The following is a 21,391-nucleotide window of genomic DNA, read 5'->3' on the forward strand; positions in this document are numbered from 1 at the left end:
ATTCAGCTTTGCGTGTGCTTTGATAAAAGAGGGAGGAGATCCTTCTGCCACATCCGAAGTCTTCTGAAAACACCTTTTTTGGAGTCTTTTTTCCAACTCCTTCATCTTGGTGTTGTCTTCTCTACCCTGCCGGTATTCCCGGATCTGTGCAGAGTGTTAACAGTTTTCCCAGATCCATCGTGCTCGCTTTCTCCCATACAACTGGAAGAAATTAGAGTTCATCTTTTGCAGCCTACTCAGTAAAACTTTTACAGGATAAGGACAACCACCTTGCCACACCCAGAGCTTCTTCCACTCGTCCTTCTTCCACCTTGCATTTGGTGTCCCCCTTTTTGCAGGGTTGAACAGAGGTCGACTTTCAATCAGTGCCTCAAGTGTCTTCATCAGAGGCTACTTGAAGGCCCCAGGCTGGCTCTGCAGAGCCTCGCCAGCTCCACAGGAGACGTTTGCCAGGAAGAGAACTGCAGGCTCGGTTTGTTTTATCTGAACTGATAAGCCTGGGAGCGGGGAGATCAGCTTAAAGCATTCCAGTCTTGAGTCCCTCTTCTCATAAAATACTAAAGCTCCTTTTCTTCCAGCCTAACCCAATCCAACACATTTGTCACCAGGCTGAGATTCAGCAAAGAGTTTTATTTTGAATGCCAATAGCAAATTCTTGTGACCACAAAATAAACCTTGAAATATGATACGTTTAGATAAGCGCTGGGAATGCTAAGAGACTCTCTGTGAATTGAATCGAGAGGTGTGAACAGTTCTGCTTAAAGGACATCCAAAAATAATGGCACCGGAGCTGTGCTGCAGCTTCCAGAAGGAAACATGCTGGAGGCAACAGTCAGCAGACCATAATAATGCTAGTTTGAATTACGTCTCTTCAATGATGAGCTATACAAGAGCAAGAGGAGATGGATTATGATGAGCCTGAAGCAAGGATGAGGTCCCAGGGAGTTCAGATCCCAAAGACATGCCCAAACCTGCCTCCTGAGGGCTTATTCCAGAGCTACCAAGCAGCACAGCAGTTTGCATTGTGGCTGCCTCCTCTCTAGCATAGAGAGAAATCTTCTTCCCCTGTACATCCAGGTCAAAGTAGCCTGATGTCACCTGGATATATCACAAACAGTGTAGACAGCAAGTGCATGTGAGCTTTATCCACAGCTGTCCTGTTCAGGGCTCCTCAAAATTCTGGGAGAGCCACAGTATCAGTCATCTTCTCTAGGTGCTACGTAGCCCAAGCAGAACCAGACACGTCCAGGATTTCTGGAGATACAGCAGCTCTCAACAAGACTGCAGTGCTACTGTGAGTTCTCACTACTTATTCAAAACTCCACCAATACTAAAGGTTACGGCTGAATATTTAGAAATGCTCAAAAACTGCCCAGAAGAGGTTTCCTGGTGCAAGCAGAAGACATTTGCACTATGTAGCCTCAGATGGAGCTATTCCTGGAGAGGAAGAGCCTGCAGCCGTTTGCACAGTCAGGGTATCACAGACTCCTGATTTCCCATCAATGATGAATTCAGCCACCATGGCAGCGTCCTGTGACCATTCCCATCATCCTGATGAGCAGCAACCCCGTCCAGGCAGGCAGACAATGACCTGCCCTCAGGTCATTGTCAGCTCAGGGCTGAATTGCAGCTGCTGCACAGACCTAAGCCCGAGTCATCATCAATTTGGAAACCCCAGGGAGCTGAGGATGTTTGCAGCTCATGTCTTCAATCCTGTCATGACCTCTACTCTCACTGCTTTCTTCCTCTGGGGATTGAGAGTCACCATCTTAATCTTTGAAGCACCCCATGGTCAGGCTCCAGACCAGCTGAACAAAGCAGGAACAAGCTAAATTGGTTGCCAGTGGTGTTGCTGTGAGAGGGGCAGAGCTCAGCTGTGCATTAGCAGAGCTTTCTCTGGGGGGGCATTGGCGATGGGGATGAACTCCTCCAGGAACCACCACAGACCTCCCCATCGCGTGCAAAAGGTATTTTGCTCATTTCAGGAAGGCAAAACAACACATTCTCAAATTAACAGAGTCAAAACAGCATGAGTGGCTGCTCATCTTGCTCCCAGAGGAGAGGATAACACGACAAAGACCCAGCAGATGCTGGCCACCTGGCTCCAGGCATGACTCAAAGACACTACAATGTGGTGCACAAGCCAGAAAAACAAAACCTCTGACAGTCCAATGCTTTTCTCTTGACGCTGACATTACCAAAGGTGTTGGGGGAATGGGAATAAGGCGTTGCCTACCCTCAAACTGAGATGCAAGTCTCATCGCAGTTAATATTAATACCAATATTAAAGCCCCAGGTTCTGGAGTCAATGTGATGGTGGAGATGGCTCCATTCATAGAATCACAGAATGGGTTGGGTTGGAAGGGACCTTAAAGATCATCCAGTTCCAACCCCTGCCATGGGCAGAGACACCTTCTGCTGGATCAGGCTGCTCAAAGCCTCATCCAGCCTGGTCGAGGTCATTCGTTATACTAAATTAACTTTAGCCCTTGAAGCCTGGCTGAAGCCGAAAACAGTTTCTTAACTATTTTAACAAATCTAGACTTTGAAGTCAGGCCCAAAGGTGAGCTGGAAGCCACTAACAAGCTATATTCCATCACCCAGGTCCCATGGACAGATCCAAGACATGAGGTATCTTTGCTCTGGCAATGAGATCATGCTTGGGCATCCTGAGCCTTGTGTTAGCTTTCACTCTGAGTTTTTCAAAAGAATGAACCCGAGCCTGGGACTCCTCTCTATTTTTATCGTGTTCCATCACTCCCAGCAAGAACCAGACAAACAACCCCAAGAAATGCCTCGGTAAGTCTGGAAGACAAAAATAAATGCCTAGACTGTGGTTAGAGGGACTGAGCTTGGCCAAGCCAACTTGGGCTGGAAAACAAGCAAGCTGTTTTCTTTTAAAATAACTCTAGTGCCCAGAGAGGCAGAAGCACTATCTCATGGGATCAGGGTGGCATGGATCCACAAGACACGAGAGAAAGGCAGATCTAGACAGCCCTAAACGTGCCTAAACGTGCCCAGGGAATGAAAATCATGTAATCCCAGTGTTATATTAAACAGCTCCTTTCTCTCCCTTTCTGCTTCCCCCTTGCCCTCCACCTCTCAGCCAAGCCTGCATCTGTACGTGCCAAAAATAGTCTCGGAAATCCTGTTTTCACACAACTTCAGCCACACACGGGCAGGACTGTGGAGCAGATGTGGGGCACGGTGGCTTTGTGCAACGCAACTCCAAGATGATCTAGTTTTAGTCTCCTGCTTCACCAAAGAGTTGCTGTGCAACTCAGGGCAGGTAACGGAGCATCTCTTGGAGTTGACAGCACTGACTCTTTGTCCACCTTGTCACCCCAGCTGCTGAAATTTTGCAGGTTGAAATAAAGAAAATGGATATGGAAAATAAAATAAAAACAATAAAGTAAAACTTGTGATTTCTCCAGACCCAGTGGAGACAGAGGGTCACCTCACTGATGCCCTCCCAGTCAATACACTGAGTTAAACGGTCCATGGCCAAAGCTGAGCCCAGGGAAGGAGAGACACGCAGACTTGTGCAGGGCATACAGAGCTTTCCAGAAACAGCTTGATCCTTTCAGGGTGAGAAACCGAGGCGTGTGGATAGGCTATAACCCAGGAGGAGGTTTTCTAGAAACTGAGATCAAGAAACAAAGGAGAGAGGAGGCATCAACAGTGAGGAAAAAAGAGTTACTTGGTACTAAAGCCCCTGCTAAATCCTCTGCTGAACACAGTTTTGACCTCGAGTTGCCGTTGTGGATATGGAAAGTGCCTTGAACAGGGATGGGGATGGTTCTAACAACTTTCCACCTACTGACAGTTGGGGTTGTTCAGCCTGGAAAAGAGAAGGCTCCGAGAAGACCTCAGAGTGACTTTCCAGTACCTGAAGGGGGCTACAAGAAAGCTGGGGAGGGACTGCTCACAAAGGCTTGGAGTGATAGGATGAGGGGGAATGGCTATTAACTGGAGAGAGGTAGATTTAGAGGAATTTCTTCCCTATGAGAGTGGTGAGGCCCTGGCCCAGGTTGCCCAGAGAAGTTGTGGCTGTCCCATCCCTGGAGGGGTTCAAGGCCAGGTTGAGCAGCCTGGTCTGGTGGGACATGTCCCTGCCCATGGTAGTGGGGTTGGAATTAAATGGTCCCTTCCAACACAAACTATTCTATGATTCTTTCCCTAAACACTGTCTTGTCTAGGATAATTTGTAGATCTTAGTGAAGGATCCAGGATGCTGACGTTTGATCCAAGACAGACCTCCATCTGGCCTCACTGGAGATGCTGAAGCTCTTGTCATTGAATAGTTTAAAAACCAGGCTGTAAAAGCAGAGTAATATCTCTGACAATTAATGCCTTTCCTTTGTCTGCTGTCAATAAAGATGCAGCCTACCTCAAGCCTTCTGTATTCTTGACGGGTCTTAAGAAATTCATGCAATCCTTAGTAGTCAAAATAATGAGACTGTCTCCTAATGTGAGATTTCCTTTGCAGGCTAAAGTACACCTAAGGGCTGCTGATGTAATTCTTTCATACTAAGCTGATTAAATGCTGAGGAGTTAGAGCCTTTTATAATTTTATTACATCAGATTCCAGCGATGAAATGAATAGAAATGACCAGACACTGAAGGAGGTGGAAATCTGTGTCCGCAGATTTTAGAGACTATAAATCACATTCGTCCGATATAGCTAGGTGTCTGCAAGAACAAATCTAATAATAGAGTATCCGTCTGTTCAACAATATGGATAAACTTGGGCTATCGGTATTGTACAATATTAAAAGGAGAATTACAAGCAGGACCGTAGAGAACAAGTAAAGGTCATCACATCCCAAGGATTCCTGCCATCCCTTTGAGGAAGATCAGCAGCCATAATTACTGCTTAGCAACTGACTGCAGGACATTACTACTACTACTGATTATTTGGAGTGAGAGATGAAAGGTTTTTTGGACTGAACAAAGGACACGACATTATATATCCATCATCCCTGCCCAAAAGGTCTGAACTGAACCCAGCTGGACCACAAAGAATCATAGAATGGTTTGGTTCAGAAAGAAATGTAAGGCCCATCGAGTTATAACCCTCTGCCATGGGCAGGGACACCTCCCACTGGATCAGGGGCTCCAAGCCCCATCCAGCCTGGCCTTGAACCCCTCCAGGGATGGGGCAGACATAACGTCCCTGGACAACCTGTGCCAGGGCCTCCCCACCCTCACAGGAAAACATTTCTTCCTAAAATCTAATCTAAATCTCCCCTTTTTCAGCTTAAAAACTTCACCCCTCATCCTATCCCTGCACTCCCCGATCAGGAGCCCCTCCCCAGCTTTCCTGGAGCCCCTGTCAGTACTGGAAGCTGCTCTAAGGTCTCCTCAGAGCCTTCTCTTCTCCAGACTGAACAACCCCGACTCTCTCAGCCTGTTCACTTATGGGAGGCGCTCCAGCCCTTGGATCATCTGTGTACGTAACCTAGAAAAGTCCTAGCTTTAGCTGAGTTTGGAGATAAGGATTGCAGGTCCCCCTGAAGAAGCCCAGAAAACTTTTAAAATCAAGGCAGAAACAGCAAAATGCATCAGGTTACAAATGTAGATGTGGTGTTCACTTTGGGCGACTTGACTCATTTCAGCCATCCTGCCACAAACCCCTTCGTTTCACTAGATTCTGGATCAGACAAGTGAGCTGGGGACAGCAATGACAGATGATGCATCTGCTTGTTGAGCTCCTTCTCCTTTACCTTCACAAGAAAATCTGGATTTATGAGTTTCTTCCAACCAGGTCTTTGTGCATGATCTTGGGCCCTATTGGCCAAACCACATGGTTAGTTTGGTATTGTACGGTACGGTAACGTGTTGGTGATTGGTCTTGATGATCTTAGAGGTCTTTTCCAGCCTTAACGATTCTTTAATTCTGCGCTTACGGTTGCCTGACTGGGTGATTTATACAATTCATCAACAAAGCAGCCAGTGTGAGTTGGCCGACCTAACACACAATGTGAAATTCAGGGGACATTCATGCACCAATGCTTTACATTTTTCTCCGGGTGCCACCATCAGCAGAATGCTCCAGTATTCAGATGAGGGTCCTATAAAAGGTCAAATTGAAATTTGCTTGCCTATCTGAACAAATATTTGTGAACAATTCTCCCCTTTGTTCTCTAAGATTTATATACGGCCCGTTCAGCTGAGCGGCATCGACCTTCTTAAAATACCAGCAGGGACTGCAATGACTTAAAAAACTGCCTGAAAGCAATTAAGAAGCCGACTATCCAAATGTATTTTCTGCAAACAAAAATTTATTTGCTATGTATAGATAAATGCTGTCAGTGGGCTAATTTGGAAGCATTGTTGATTAACCATTGTAATGAGTCCTATTACATAATTAAAAGAGTTTCCTCCTAACTGCATTTTCCTGCTAATTAACATTTTATGCCATCTACAATGGACACTTTGAGCTGCATCAAAGATATTATTATGCAATTTTATCCTAAAAGCAGTCTATGAATTATTAATTGATATCAAATCTGTTGATTAAAGGGTAATTTGTAAGTAAGCCAGTCAGAGATAGAACATGTTTTGCCCATAAGTATTTTCCTGAAACACACTCCAATATAATGCAGACTAAACAAAAGGTCGATCGAGAGTGTGAAACGTGGGAGCCTGGGATAATTTACGAGAACCTCTAATGCTTTCCCAGGAATTCTAGTCCACGGCGTTTTAATTAAATAGCATCTTCTAAAATACTCTGTCATGCCCTGGCAGGATTTGCGAAGTGAAAACGATAGAGCCCTTGTTCTTTGTGCAATTCAAACAACAGCAGCAACCTGGAACAAATACAGCACAACCTGGAAGTTCAGATCAAAATTGTTCAGGTTGAGGGCGCAGGCAGCAGATGTTGGCAGAGATCAGCAAACACCTCCAGAAATGTTTTTGCGGCAGCATCACCTAAAATAATGAAATCATAGAATAGTTTGGGTTGGAAGGGACCCTAAAGATCATCTAGTTCCAACCCCCCTGCCATGGGCAGGGAAATGTGGGTCAGACCAAGGCTGCAGAATGAACGTGGGGGTTTTCCTCCCCATGGTCACTTCTACAAGTGCATTTGTCTAAATATCGGTTCAATCGGTCAAACCAAGCTGTCAAATGGTTACTGGGCAAAGTCCTGGCTTACTGGGGTCGAGCGCAGGCTGCCTTCAATGTGAGCCAATCCATCATCTGAATTGCCCACCACGGGCAGTAATCAATGCACATCAGGTCCTGGAATATTGCACCCACTGCTCCTCAATCGTGACGAATTGGGGGCTCGGGAGGGCAGCGGTCCCGCCGGGTTTGCCGAGCTGCTGGCTGGGAGCCACTGTCACGCTGAAAAGTCAAACCCTGGGGCTTCATCAAAGACCAGGCACCCCATGGGACTGAAGCTGGAGGCTGAGGAGCACCCGCCCCACGCTGCTCGGCCACCATGAAGTCAGGGCTCATTAATCACACGCACCAGGACACAACACCATTCAAAGATGAAGGTGCAGCTTGACGCGCCACCCCCCAGCCCTGACATCTGCTCACTGCTGCTGCAGCCCGTTTCTGCTCTGTGCTCGGGCTTAAATTGGCTGCAGCTCATCCTGTGATCAGGAGTGGTGAAATAATAATAATAATAATAATAATAATAATAATAATAATAGAATCATTAGGTTGGAAAATACCTTAGAGATCATCAACTCCAACCATACCTGTCTACTACTAAATCATGTCCTCAAGCAACTCATCTTCCAGCCTTTCAAACCCCTCCAGGGATGGGGACTCCACCACCACCCTGGGCAGCCTCTGCCAGGGCCCAAGAACCCTTTCCATGAAGAAATTTTTACTGATGTCCAATCTAAACTTCCCCTGATGCAGCTTGAGGGCATTTCCTCTTGTCCTGTCCCCTGTCACTTGGGAGAAGAGACCAACACCCTCCTCTCGGCAACCTCCTTTCAGGTAGTTGGAGAGAGCAATGAGGTCTCCCCTCAGCCTCCTCTTCTCCAGGCTAAACACCCCCAGCTCCATCAACTGCTCCTCATAAGGCCTGTTCTCCAGCCCCTTCACCAGCTTCATCACTCTTCTCTGGACACACTCCAGGACCTCAACGTCTTGATGATGATGATGATAATGATAATAATAATAATAATAGTAGTAGTTGTTGTTGCTTCTGCTGCTAGTATAATAACTATTATTATTGTTATTATAAAAAATAATAATATTATTATTATTATTATTAAGCAGCCTGGTGATGTGCATGTTATAACATAACTAGAGGCACCTGAAATGCACTCCAGGCACCGGACGGATTGCGTCTGGGCAGAGAGAAGCAGCCAGACTGTTTTTTCTCCAGCAGATGCCTGTTGGGAAAAACTACTTCTAGCAGTCTTGTTTACCAACATAAGCAGGCTGCAGGAGTGCTGTGTGTTACCACGATGGGAACGCTGCAATCAGGCTTCGTGCATTAATTACAATAGGGCAAAGGGAGAGGGAACAAATTATAAGAGAGCAAAGGGAGAGGTGACAATACAGCCCAACTCTGTGCAGCAGCTCCTGATGTGTCTCACACCCAATGTGATCAGAACGGCACGTGACTCGGATGAGAAAAACAGCAAAATAGGTCAGAAATTGAAAAATAGGTCAAGCAAACAGCCACACTTCAGATCTTAGATAAGTGCAAGCGTTGTGAATGGAAAGGGCATTTTTGAAGGCTAAAGGGGGATCCATGACATCTCTCCTTCAAGATCAACTCCAGCGTATTCCCATGCCCAAAAAAGTGAGCATCTCCCAGATTCCTGGTTATCTCCAACCCCAAAGGTGAAGGTCTTTTCCCTTCTCGTCACAACAGCCACCCGTAGGGACTCACCCTCTGCAAGCCAGTGCCCGTAGATGGCCTGGCTGACAGCGCTTGTTAACTCCTGCAGTGTCCGGCAGCAGTAACGAAGCCCAGGACCAATTAGTCATTGTTCTCCTCCTAAGAAAAATACACAGAGAAAATAATTATTGGAATTCGTAAGCCCTTGGATACAGTGGTGATTAATGAGGGCAGCTAACTATAGAGACCTGTAGGAAGATACAGCTATGTTTATATCAGCCTTTTAAAATTTGATTTTCTCGTTTTGAATTCTCCCATTATTCTAGAAGACATAATGAAGAGCTCTTTCAGTCATGCAAAAATGAAGCCAGACAGCTCCTGAGGTTTATGTCTTAGAGAGAGAGGGTCCGGGAGGCTTTTCTTTACAAGAAATTTTGAAAGCAGACTAAAGGAAAGGTGTGATCACATTGTTTCTGTACATATCATAGAATCATAGAATGCTTTGGGTTGGAAGGGACCATTACAGGTCATCCAGTCCAACCTCCCTACAGGAGCAGGGACATCTTTAACTAGATCAGGTTGCTCAGAGCCCCATCCAACCTCGCCTTGATGATGATGATGTAGTCATCTCACCATTAGCAAGAAGATTTTTGCTTTAGGTTTGCTGGCAGGTCCTACCTCAAGTGAAAAACCCCTGTGTGGAAGCTATTGGTGATCACAGAACTCACAGGTTTGGGTGGTTTCCTTTGTCCCCCAGTATCTACAACTGTACCACAAAAACAAGGAGGTGCTCCCAAAAGCAGAAGGGGTGTTTATCTGTACCCCACAGTGCCCCACCAACACTTGAGGTTTTTCCATGGGCACTGCACCACTTGGAGCCATGAGAAAAAGGCATCTGGAGCACCTCCCATATCAGGACAGGCTGAGAAAGTTGGGGTTGTTGAGCCTGGAGAAGGCTCTAGGGAGACTCTAGAGTAGCCTTCCAGTACTGAAAGGGGCTCCAGGAAAGCTGGGGAGGGGCTCTTGATCAGGGAGTGCAGGGAGAGGATGAAGGAGAATGGGTTTAAGCTGAAAAAGGAGAGATTGAAATGAGATTTTAGGAAGGAATGTTTTGATATGAGGGTGGGGAGGCCCTGGCCCAGGTTGCCCAGAGCAGTGGTGGCTGCCCCATCCCTGGAGGGGTTGAAGGCCAGGCTGGATGGGGCTTGGAGCCCCTGATCCAGTGAGAGGTGTCCCTGCCCATGGCAGGGGTGGAACTCGATGGGCTTTGAGGTCCCTTCTGACCCAAACCATTCTGTGATTCTATGATCCTTTTCTAACGCATTTCTGGCCATCAGAACTGTGAGGGAGGAGCATGAAAACATTAACCAGAAGCAACCAAAGGCTCAAACGGTGGAAAAATAGGCCACTCATTGCTATTTTTCACAGATCACATGGATAAATGCTGCTTTTTAACTACAAGAAGGCAGAGAGTATCGCGATCACCCATTCAGCCCCCTGGTGTAACCCCAGCCTCAGCAGTAACGCTGCTCAATGATAGTTCTTGCAGTGAAACCCACCTATTCATCTTTCAAGTCATGGAAACACAGATGACAGCCACCTCTCCCATCCTAGTCTGGGTGGTTAAAGCCATGCCAGAATTCCTGCCTCTACCAGACTAGGCTGTGGACTCCTTGACCCTGGCTGCTGGCAGAAAGCCGAGCCATCCTATGGTCTACAGCACTCTTTTTTTAAAAAAAAAATAAAAATGTTTCACATATGTGAGCCTATAAATATCCAAGCAATTTCCTGCAGATTTACCACTCTCCGTTTTTCTGATCTCAGCACTGGTGCTCCAGGTTCAGCCCCAGTCCAAATTAATACACAGCGATAGCTTTGCATGCCAATTAGAGGGAAAAGGTTATTTCCCAGCCCGACCTCTGAGATCAAGTGCTAATGCACCACAGAAAAACGCAGTGATCTATCATCCAAGCTCCAGCAAGGACCACTTTTTTTTCCTCTGAGAAGGGCTTGCAATAAATTACTCAACATCATCAGTCATTTCTTGGCTTTCCTCTCAGGGGCATTCGCAGTGTTATATCCAAGTGCTGCAAAACCAGGAGTATTCAGCCCCAGATGCTGATTGAACACAACAACTTATTATTCATTTCACTGTAGTAGCTTGGTACCTGGGTCATGGAACATGACCCAGGGGAAAGAGAGAGGGAAAGAGAGAGAGGGAAAGAGAGAAGGGGAAAAAGAGAGGGGAAAAGAAAGAGGGGAAAGAGAGAGGGGGAAAGAGAGAGGGGGAAGAGAGAGAGAGGAGAGAGAGAGGGAAGAGAGAGAGGGAAGAGAGAGAGAGGGAGAGAGGGAGGAAGGAAGGAAGGAAGGAAGGAAGGAAGGAAGGAAAGGAAGGAAGGAAGGAAGGAAGGAAGGAAGGAAGGAAGGAAGGAAGGAAGGAAGGAAGGAAGGAAGGAAGGAAGGAAGGAAGGAAGGAAGGAAGGAAGGAAGGAAGGAAGGAAGGAAGGAAGGAAGGAAAGGAAGGAAGGAAGGAAGGAAGGAATCCATCTAAATTTTCTTCCAGAATAACTTTCATTTTCCTGCTCTAATTTCCTTCCCTCCTCCTTTCTCAGAGGGAAGCTTTTAGGCTGGGAACAGGTGAAAAGCTGGAAAGTCTTCCACTCATCACAGTACCCAACACTGAGAACTGATGGCATCGTGTCCCTGTGGGTAACGTGAGCTGGGAAGGCTGCCACAAACCTGGGAAGTATTTGCAAATACCTGCAGCACGGTGCGATCTGTGCATCCGCAGAGTAAAACAAATCTGCTCGTCAGAGATGCTCCTGTGAAACCAGTGGTGGGAGACGGTTTATGGGGAGAAGGACCTCTCTGGACAGAATGGTCCCTAACGCCACTGAATCCAGGGAAAGGCAGCAAGTGTCCCTTCACTTTTAAGAGCAGAGCACCATCCCAGGTGCCTTTCAGGGTGGCTCTGAGCCTTGTTTGCCTTTCTTCCCCAGTTGCATATTCATCTGCTTAGTTTGTAAATCCCTGGAGCCTCATTTGTCCAATTAGTGCTTGCTGAGCCTCTTGCTATCGGCAAGTAATAGGGTCTTCCATGCACTATTGCATTACCCAGAAGAAAATTACTTGGCAGCTAAGAACAGAGGCATCTTGGTGCCACGAGGAATTGAAGGCAGGAGATGCAGCTCCTGCACCTTAATTGGCCGTGACATAAACCCTACATGGACAGGAGGGCTCATCCTCAGCCCTTACAGGGATGTGAGGTCAATTCAGTGACGTTTTGGTATTGTGGGAACTGGGATTTGAGGAAAAACTTGCCCAATATTTCCATATTGGACAGCTTTGTGAACAAACTGCTTTGACTGAAGGACATGGTTTAGTGTTTGATAGGAATGGTTGGACTCAATGATCTGGTGGGTCTCTTCCAACCTGGTTATTCTATGATTCTATGATTCTATGACTTCACCCATCCCAGCCTTCATGTCACAAGCGCTGCAGCATCCCACAGCTCCTTATTGGCATTTTTTGCTTTGCTCCCCATTACAATTTACTGGTGGTGAAAGTTAGTGTGGGACCCTCCCCTCCAGTCAAACATTTTGCAGAAGAATAAATCATTTGAGTGACTTAAAAAAACAAAAATCCCAAGCGTTTGAAGAATGAGAACATATTTTTAGCAAGAAAAAAAAACCAAAACAACCTCTTTTCCCCACCTCCTACTGGCACAGTTAATCACTCAGTGAGAAGACTGTTAACACCACCAACACCTAGACCCCTCCAGCTGACCGAGCAGGCAGCTGATCCCTTTCTGTTGAGAGTAAAGTTAACATGAGACTGGTGAAAACCAAATTAAAGCCTAACAGACTGCCCTGTCTCACCTTGAGCAGATCATAGAATCATAGAATCATAGAATCATAGAATAACCAGGTTGGAAGAGACCCACCAGATCATTGAGTCCAACCATTCCTATCAAACACTAAACCATGCCCCTCAGCACCTTGTCCACCCATCCCTTAAACACCCCTTGGGGCAGAATTGAACCTTCTGACATCAATAATGGAAATACAGATGAAAATTAAGCAGCAGATTTTAACAATTTGGGGCAGTGGCACCTAACGTGGCGGTGGAACATCTCGCTGGAGACCCACCACTTGGTTTGTAGTGGGGAAAAGGGAGCAAAGATGCTGCATCCAGATGCAAGAGCAAAGAGGGATATAAGCAATGAAATCACCCAGGCTGGGATGCAGCAGGACCACAGAACTCAGGTTTTCTTTCCTCTAGCCTGACATTTAGGCTAGACATATATATTCCTTGACAGAGGCTTGTGAGCAATTTGACCTGCACTAATTCTTCAGCCCCAACTGGGAGAGAGCCACACACCAGAAATCAATCTGCCTTGCCTCGATTTCTTGTCCAGCTGCATGTAGTTCCTTAGGAAGAGGCAAGTGTGTCCTTCTCTGATTTATCATACAACTTTAATAAGTGCATTTTATAGTTTAGGTCATATCCTTTCACAAGTCTCATTAATTTAAACTGGTTTTATAGCAACAAAAATGTGCTGTAAAGGTGTCTTTCTCCAGTGGAGTTAACTAGCCCTTCAGTTTAAGCCCCATCAAGGCTTGAAAACAAGGAATTTTGTTTCTCGGTGTTGAATAAGACACCAAAATGACAACATAAGTGCCTAAAAATGTGTGCAAAGTAATTGTGGCTGCAGCAGGAGTCTATTGAGAGCAGAAGTCTATTGAATGCGGCTGTAACACTGCTCGCTCCCCCAGGAGGGGTTTGGATGTCCTGTCTATTCACAGCTTGCCAACTCCTGCCCTTGGGGAAGGCTCTATGCCTGCAGGTGCGTTCTTTCCCTGGCTGGATGAAGAGAGAGGCAAAGGAGAGCAGAGCTGGGCTTGGAGCTGCTGGAATACTGTCCATCTACAGTCCAGTTTGGTATCAAGCAAATTCAAAGCCCTATCAGACTTTAGCGGGCTTTGGGTCAAATCCTTATTTCTTCTCCAACTAATCCACGTTAGAACTGGAAATAAGCCAAAAAAACAGGAAAAAAAAAAACTTGTCCAAATTTCAGAATAAGCTGAGTCTGCATTCAGTTCCTAAAACCTGGAGTTCAAACTAAAGCAGGGATTGATGCGAGTATAAACTCCCGATCTAAACCCCCCTAGGTTTTAGGGACAGCTTGGCATAAGAGCCAACCCCATTCTGTGTGCTCCTTGAAAGATAAAAACAACATTGAAAATCAAGAGTGACAAAGCTGGTGAAGGGGCTGGAGAACAAGAGGAGCGGCTGAGAGAGCTGGGGGTGTTTAGCCTGGAGAGGAGGAGGCTGAGGGGAGACCTCATTGCTCTCTACAACCACCTGAAAGGAGGTGGACGAGGTGCTGAGGGACATGGTTTAGTGATTGATAGGAATGTTTGGACTCGATGATCTGGTGGGTCTCTTCCAGCCTGGTTATTCTATGATTCTATGATTCAAATAAAAACAACTAGTGCTTTTAAAAGTGTGTTGATGCCAGATACTCCTTCAAATGCCTCTTCAGCAGGCAAATTTGGTCCATAAATCCCTGTTTAAGTCCTCTCCAACCTCTGCTCTACAGTTCCCCTCGCAGAAGATGGAGGACCTGCCATTGCAGGCAAGGACAGAGCTGCTCAACTGAGACACACAAGACCTCAACGAGCGAGCGCACGTGTACGTAGAGTGGTCAGGGCCGTGCTGTGCTGGCTGCTCTGTGCTTGCAAATCACATGCTGCATCCCAGCATGAAACAACAAGCAAAACTCCCGAGAGCCGCCAGTCTCCATCCAGAGGGCTTCTTCCTGCTTAAGCTTTTAATTAAGTGGGTTAAACACCACAGCCATAATTGGCATCAGCCTCTGTTTTGGCAGCAAAGAAGGAGAGTCTGAGTCCACCTGAGTTGGATCTAATTGTCAGTTGATGTTGTGAGCCCATAATATATCCCAGATACAGATGCCAAGATGTCAGACACTGGTTTAGGCACCAAAATGCTTGGGGAAGTAACTGCTCCATGAAATCATGGGCTTCAAGTCTGTGTATAATGGGTGTTTTAGCACCATGTTCTAGACACTGAGCTTTTGGGAGGATGAGGAGGTGTTTAATGGACGGGTGGACGAGGTGCTAAGGGACATGGGTTAGTGTTTGATAGGAATGGTTGGACTCGATGATCCGGTGGGTCTCTTCCAACCTGGTTATTCTATGATTCTATGGTTCTATGAGATAAAGCTGTGAGTCATGGCTGGATCAGCTTTTGGCTCTGCGGTGTCTCGGATGCTGCACTTTCATAGAATCATCCCGTGGTTCCATATTCCCCCTTCACACGTAGCCGTACCCCTCCATGCCTGAAAAACAGCAGCTCCAATTTCCTTCCCAGTTACGTTCAGACCTACAAAATGCACCAATCTGAAATATGAGCCACGTGGAGTTGGAAAAGGACCTACACAGGACCCCAGCGCTGCCATCATGGACCCCTCTGGCAGGGTTGGTCCAGGTCCACAGTGCCCTGGCATCTCCCCTATCCATGGCAAATTGCTTTAAGGAATAAAAAGACACACCTCGGTTTGTGCTAAAAACAGAGAGTACCTGCACATAATGCCACGTTAAAACACTTAGGATAGCGCTGGAGCAGGTTTTTCAAACATTTCTGGCTCCGGTGTAATGTTTTAATAACACTGATGTTATTTATCACGCAGTTAGGGATGTTTGGGCAGAACAAGCAGTAACTCCAGCTGGCAGAAGCCGAATGACTCCTTTCTCATTCACAACAAGCTGACACCCCTCGCTTGCACGCTCCCAGGGACATCCCTGGCATTGGGAAGCAGAGTTAAGCCCTTCGGGATAAGCTTTTTTAATGGCCTACATGACTTAGGCACATAATGCCACAGAAAGCCAAGGAGGCTTGAAGCCAGGTATTTTAAAGCAATTCCAGCACGTACAGAAGCAAACAGATTCCTGTGGGGATTTGCACTGAGTCCCAGGGAAGGACCTGTTAGGAAAAGGTGTGACAACTCCCAGGGCATTGCCCAGAGCAGGCACTGAGTGGGATGGAGAGGAGGTGCCCGGTTTGGAGAAGCTGTCGTTGCCATGAGATGCCACCATCCCACTTGCCAAAGGCAGGTGTTTCTTCTCCAAAGGCTGCAGTGATTTCCTAGACCTCTCATCCTGCCAGCACCTTGCCACAAAGCTTCGTATTAATCAATTCTTTACTGAGACAACTATTTCTACTCCCTAGGAGATGTCACTTCAATGACAGCGGCGCTTGTCGGGACGTGCAGCTTGCTGGTGGGAAGCAGAGATTTAGGTAAACAGGATATTCCCCGCAGGGAGCATTTGCATCTGCATCCCCCAGCAAGCAGGAAAGAGGCAGATTCCTGGAGCAGAGTGTTTTCCACTTGCTGATAGAAGAGGTGGACAGAGCCCCAGGCTATTATTTTCCTGTTATGTGAGCAAAGTTTTAGGTGGGTTTCTTTTTTTTCCCCATTCCTCTCAGACATTCTGAATTTATTTGGTTGATTTAGTCCAACAAATGAGCATCCCATACTTATTAATTAGGATTTTCACCCTGGATTCAGGATGTGTGTTGTGTGTATGTCCGTTCCTCCACATGCATCAGAGCAGGATGATTTTTACACTGCTAGAAAACTGCTCATTGCTTAGAAAGAGAAAAATTTTTTCACACAAAGGGTCATTAGGCAGTGGCAGAGGCTGCCCAGGGAGGGGGTTGAGTCACCTTCCCTGGAGGGGTTTAAGGGACGGGTGGACGAGATGCTGAGGGACATGGGTTAGTGATTGATGGGAATGGTTGGACTCGATGATCCGGTGGGTCTCTTCCAACCTGGTGATTCAATGATTCTATGATGGTAAAGGACTCCCAGCAAAGACATAAACATAGGTCCATGCGGTAGAGGAAATAACGCCGAACAGAAAATTGTCAGCTAGAATCATAGAATCATGGAATGGTTTGTGTTGGAAGGGACATCAAAGCCCATCCAGTTCCAACCCCCCTGCCATGGGCAGGGACACCTCCCACTGGACCAGGGTGCTCAAAGCCCCATCCAACCTGGCCTTGAACCCCTCCAGGGATGGGGCAGCCACGACAACCTGTGCCAGCACCTTCCCACCCTCACAGGAAAACATTTCTTCCTAAGATTTCATCTCAATCTCCCCTCTTTCAGTTTAAAACTGTTACCGCTCATCCAGGTGTGTATATATATATATATAAAACAGTTGTATATATATCTCTGTTTTTCTATACCATTAGTTAGGGATTCAGTCACGGGGCACAAGCGACATCAGGCAGCTGTGTGCAAATCCACTCACTTGCCTTCTTCTGAGCCTGAAACAGAAAGCCTGATCACAGAATATCACCCAGGCTCCTGCTAGAACCATCCCACCCACCACATCACCAGCTCTCAGGGGCAATCAAGGCTGGTGGTGCCACTCCTGATGCTCACGGGGTTGCAGGAGATGAGCCAAGGGGAAAGGGCAGGTCTATGATCAGATCTCCTGCAAAGTGCTGCAGCGTCTTAACTGTATCACACTACTCAGGAGAGCCTGCACAGTATAATTAAGCTGTAAGGCAATCAGGAGAACGTGCTTATTAGAAGATGATCACACTCCCAGGATGTCAGCGGTTGTAGACCTCCCCGTGCGGACCCAAATCCCTCGGGAAGAAGCTTAATAGCTGATAAAGAACACAGTAGTGATTTACCTTTTCGCATGGTAACTGAGCCAGGAGGGGATGGAGAGGGGAATTACAGAGCTGAGGGCAGAAGGATGTTTGCTATCCCATTCAGTCACATGTGTGATGCACTTGAAACAATATCTCCCGGAGCAGCACACAGTGAAGCCTGGGTTAAACCACTGATTTTTTTTCCCTTGCTATAAAAACAGGAACATTCCACAATGGATTATAGGACTTTAGCAAACACATACCTACAGTTTCTATGGAGGGAATGAATTCAGTGGGAATGGGAGGGACAGGAGGTTGAGTACCAGGCTCAGCTGGTGTAAAATCAGCTTTGGTGGAGCAGTGTCTGATTTCTTTCAGCTGAAAATCTGAGCTGAGGTGGGAAGAAGCAGCTGGCAGAGGGGCATGGAGAAACTTCTCTGCTGGAGAGTGGTGCAGCATTGGAACAGGGACCCAAGGTGTGACCTCCCTCTCCAATGGTTTTCAGGGATTGTCTGGACAACAGGAACAATCAAAATGCCATGTGGGGGAGTAGGTTGGACTGCAGACCCCTAGGCATCCCCTCTCCCTGGCTCAGCATGATCCATGAGCGTGTGTGTGCATCTGATTAGCTTTTGAAGGACACAACAGAGTGCACCTTCCTCCCTGCTGGCTTGTTCCCAGCCATCCCACAGCACCAATCCAACAGGGTGGCACTAACCTAACATGGTGCAAAAACCCTGACTGAGAACAAACCGTTAACATATTCAGACCAGCAACTCATCCTGTGCTCCCTTTTTTCAGGCCCAACCATGTCAGCTGTCCCCTTGTCAAGGTAGAGACCTCCATGCTCCTTCAGCAAGCCCTGGTGTGACCACTCAAATCTGCTGCCACATTAATTATTGTCAATAACGAACCCGACAACAAGCCGATGGATGGTGCCAAGTGCACTGAGGGGCTTTCACCCTGCTTTTAGTGTCAGAGTGTGTGGGGCTGGGGTCCTGTGCGCTGGGCAAAGGGAAAGCCTGGAAGAACCAGCACTTGCAGGCACTGAGTGCAGTTGAGGAATAGCTTCAGAAAAGCTCACGGCTCAGGAGACCTGTTCCAGCTCTGCTGGCTGCTGTGTAGCAGCACTCCCCACCCTCCAGGCTGAGCTTTTTGGAAGGCGCAGCTCCCCAGCCAGCACCTGAGGCTGCAATATCGAAAGGAATCTGAAGCAGGATTGAATTTCACCGAGATCTGAGCCCCGGCTCCCTCAGGTCCCTTTCCAAACTCCCAGCCAGCAGAAGCAGACGCAGCCCTGCGAGAGCAGCATCGCTTTATTAGCACCACACACACCTCTTATAGATTGGTGCTGGCTCTTCGTCTCCGTGGACCTCGAAATACACTGCTCCTGGGCAGCCAGCTCCAGCAGGACACACTTCATCACCGGTCCATGTAGCAACTGACCTGCTGCTGCTAATTACCCTTGATATTAGTGCTGTCAAGAGCTCGTAAGCCTGTAATTAGAGGCAGCAAGAGGAGATGGATAGGTCGCAGGGGGAAGGCTGGAAAGCATGAGATGCTGCAGGTCAGCGGGCAGGCTGGACAACATGTGCGACAAGAGACCTCCATGTGCATTGTTAATCTGGCTCCTTTAATTAGGAATTTGGAAGAAGTCGTTTCCATCTGCCTTCCAAGAGCGAGGGCCAGAGCTGCCCCGAGGAAGCTGGAGCAGGACGACTCCTGGCCCCTGCGAGGCTGGCACCAGCTCTCTCGCAACGATTTCCATCTTCTCGTGCTCCGAGCTGCCTCCTGGATGAGAGACAGACGTCATAACCTGTCCCTGGCCCCTTCCCTCTCCTGTACTTGCTCAGCCCAGCAGCCCCAAGGGAGGATGAATTTCCATTACTGCTCTCAAATCTCACTGCTAGTTATTGCTTACTGCTGTATCAGCCACCAAAGTTCCCATGAAAACAGTGAATAGAACACAAATTGCAAATTAGGCTTTAATTAGAAGCTGGCACCTGCTTTCTGACCACAAAATACAATGAAGACATCTCGATGTTGCTATGGCAGTCCCGAAACATAGATTTCTGTTTCAGGACCCTTTGAAGACAAATTTACTCAGCACTATAAACTTGTATGCCAAAGTGATTAACACTTTAATGCTAATATCAAGCTGGACCAGTTACACACATTTTATTCATTAGAAGGCATCATTTTTCAACTGTGTCTTATCAGTATGTAAATGAGATTTTGACTCGGTCGTGGTCTGGTCCCAAAAGCCCAGCCAAAGTGAATTCAATTAATGTGATTTACATCCCAATGTGACACACGAGGCTGTGTGGGGCTTGATAAGGAAGCCAGATGGGAGCTGGGCTCCAGGCAGAACTGTGCCATCACCCTCCACCTCCTCCTGGCTCCCCATCTTCACCGCGTACCCCCTAAACAAAGACCTTGGAAAACCGCAACCTACACCAAATTCTCCCTCACCTTGATGCTCCTGCTACCACATGCTAGAAAATTGCTCGTTGCTTAGAAAGGCGTCCCAGCAAAGACATAATCATAGGTCCATGTCTTGGAGGAATTACTACTAAATAGAAAATTGTCATCTAGAATCATAGAACCATAGAATCATAGAATCATAGAATAACCAGGTTGGAAGAGACCCACCGGATCATTGAGTCCAACCATAATGGAATGGAATGGATCAGGGGCTCCAAGCCCCATCCAGCCTGGCCTTGAACCCCTCCAGGGATGGGGCAGCCACCCCTGCTCTGGGCAACCTGAGCCAGGGTCTCACCACCCTCACAGGAGAACATTTCTTCCTAAGATCTCATCTTAATCTCCCCTCTTTCACCTTAAAACCATTGCCGCACATCCTATCCCTGCACTCTCTGATCAAGATGCCCCCACCCAGCTTTCCTGGAGCCCCTTTCAGCACTGGAAGCTGCTCTAAGGTCTCCCCAGAGCCTTCTCTTCTCCAGGCTGAACAACCCCAACTCTCTCAGCCTGGCCTTGTACGGGAGGTGCTCCAGCCCTTGGATCATCTCCATGGCCTTCTCTGGACTTGCTCCAACAGCTCCACGTCTTTCCTGTGCTGAGGACTCCAGAACTGGGCACAGGACTTCAGGTGAGGTGTCACTCAGAGCAGAGGAGAGGGGCAGTATCCCCTCCCTGGTCCTGTTGGTCCCACTGCTTTGGATGCAGCCCAGGACGCTGCTGGCTCATGTTTAGCTTCTCATCTCCCTTCTCTTCAAGGCTGCCCTCAATCCATTGAGCCAGAGCTGATTCAGAAGCTGGGAACACAGAGGCAATCTCCTCCATCCAATGGTATCATGGACATTTTGACAGTGTCTGCTCAAAATGGGATGTGGTTGGGTCTAAGACTCATCCCCAAAACCCTGACAACAAGGGTCAGTGCTCTGTCTTAATGAAAAACACAGTAATTTGCCTCAAAGTTCTATTGATACACTGGTATATGCAAGAAAATGTATCCAGGAGCCTGGGAAGGAAAAAAAAATAGCCTTTTTCTTAATTGACTGAGCTTCATCTGAAAATTAAATTGGTGTTTCTGCCCCTGCTTGTGCCAGGACACTTCCCAGACACTGTGTGGAGGCACCTCTCTGGCTGGAGGTTTGGAGGGGGGGTGTGAGGCCAAATGCCGTCATTGCTTTAATTCCCAGGCCAATTTGTGCACCACGTAATAAATTTTCTCCTGCAGGAATGAACCCTTGCTAACATTTCTGAAGCAGGGAGTATTTATTGCTTTGTTTATGCAGCGCTGCTTGTATTCAGGTAAATCACTGACGTCTCTCTCAACCCCAGGTTCGCCCCAGCCTTGAGCTGCATTTTGCACACCCAGAACATGCTCATGTTTGAGCACAGGGTGGGTCCACAAGTTAA

The 21,391-nt window shown here is 47.3% G+C and overlaps 1 long non-coding RNA gene across 1 annotated transcript in view; it reads right to left on the reverse strand.

The window, feature by feature from the left end:
* LOC138720595 (uncharacterized) overlaps positions 1–17,024 on the reverse strand; it is a 512,056-nt gene extending 495,032 nt beyond the window's left edge. The window contains exon 1 of the long non-coding RNA XR_011337440.1: positions 16,948–17,024. This is a non-coding gene — a long non-coding RNA (uncharacterized lncRNA). The remainder of the gene's footprint in view (positions 1–16,947) is intronic.
* Between the last annotated feature and the right edge of the window lie 4,367 nt (positions 17,025–21,391).

This window comes from Phaenicophaeus curvirostris, chromosome 5, assembly GCF_032191515.1.
Source record: "Phaenicophaeus curvirostris isolate KB17595 chromosome 5, BPBGC_Pcur_1.0, whole genome shotgun sequence".
In the NCBI taxonomy this organism is placed as follows: domain Eukaryota; kingdom Metazoa; phylum Chordata; class Aves; order Cuculiformes; family Cuculidae; genus Phaenicophaeus; species Phaenicophaeus curvirostris.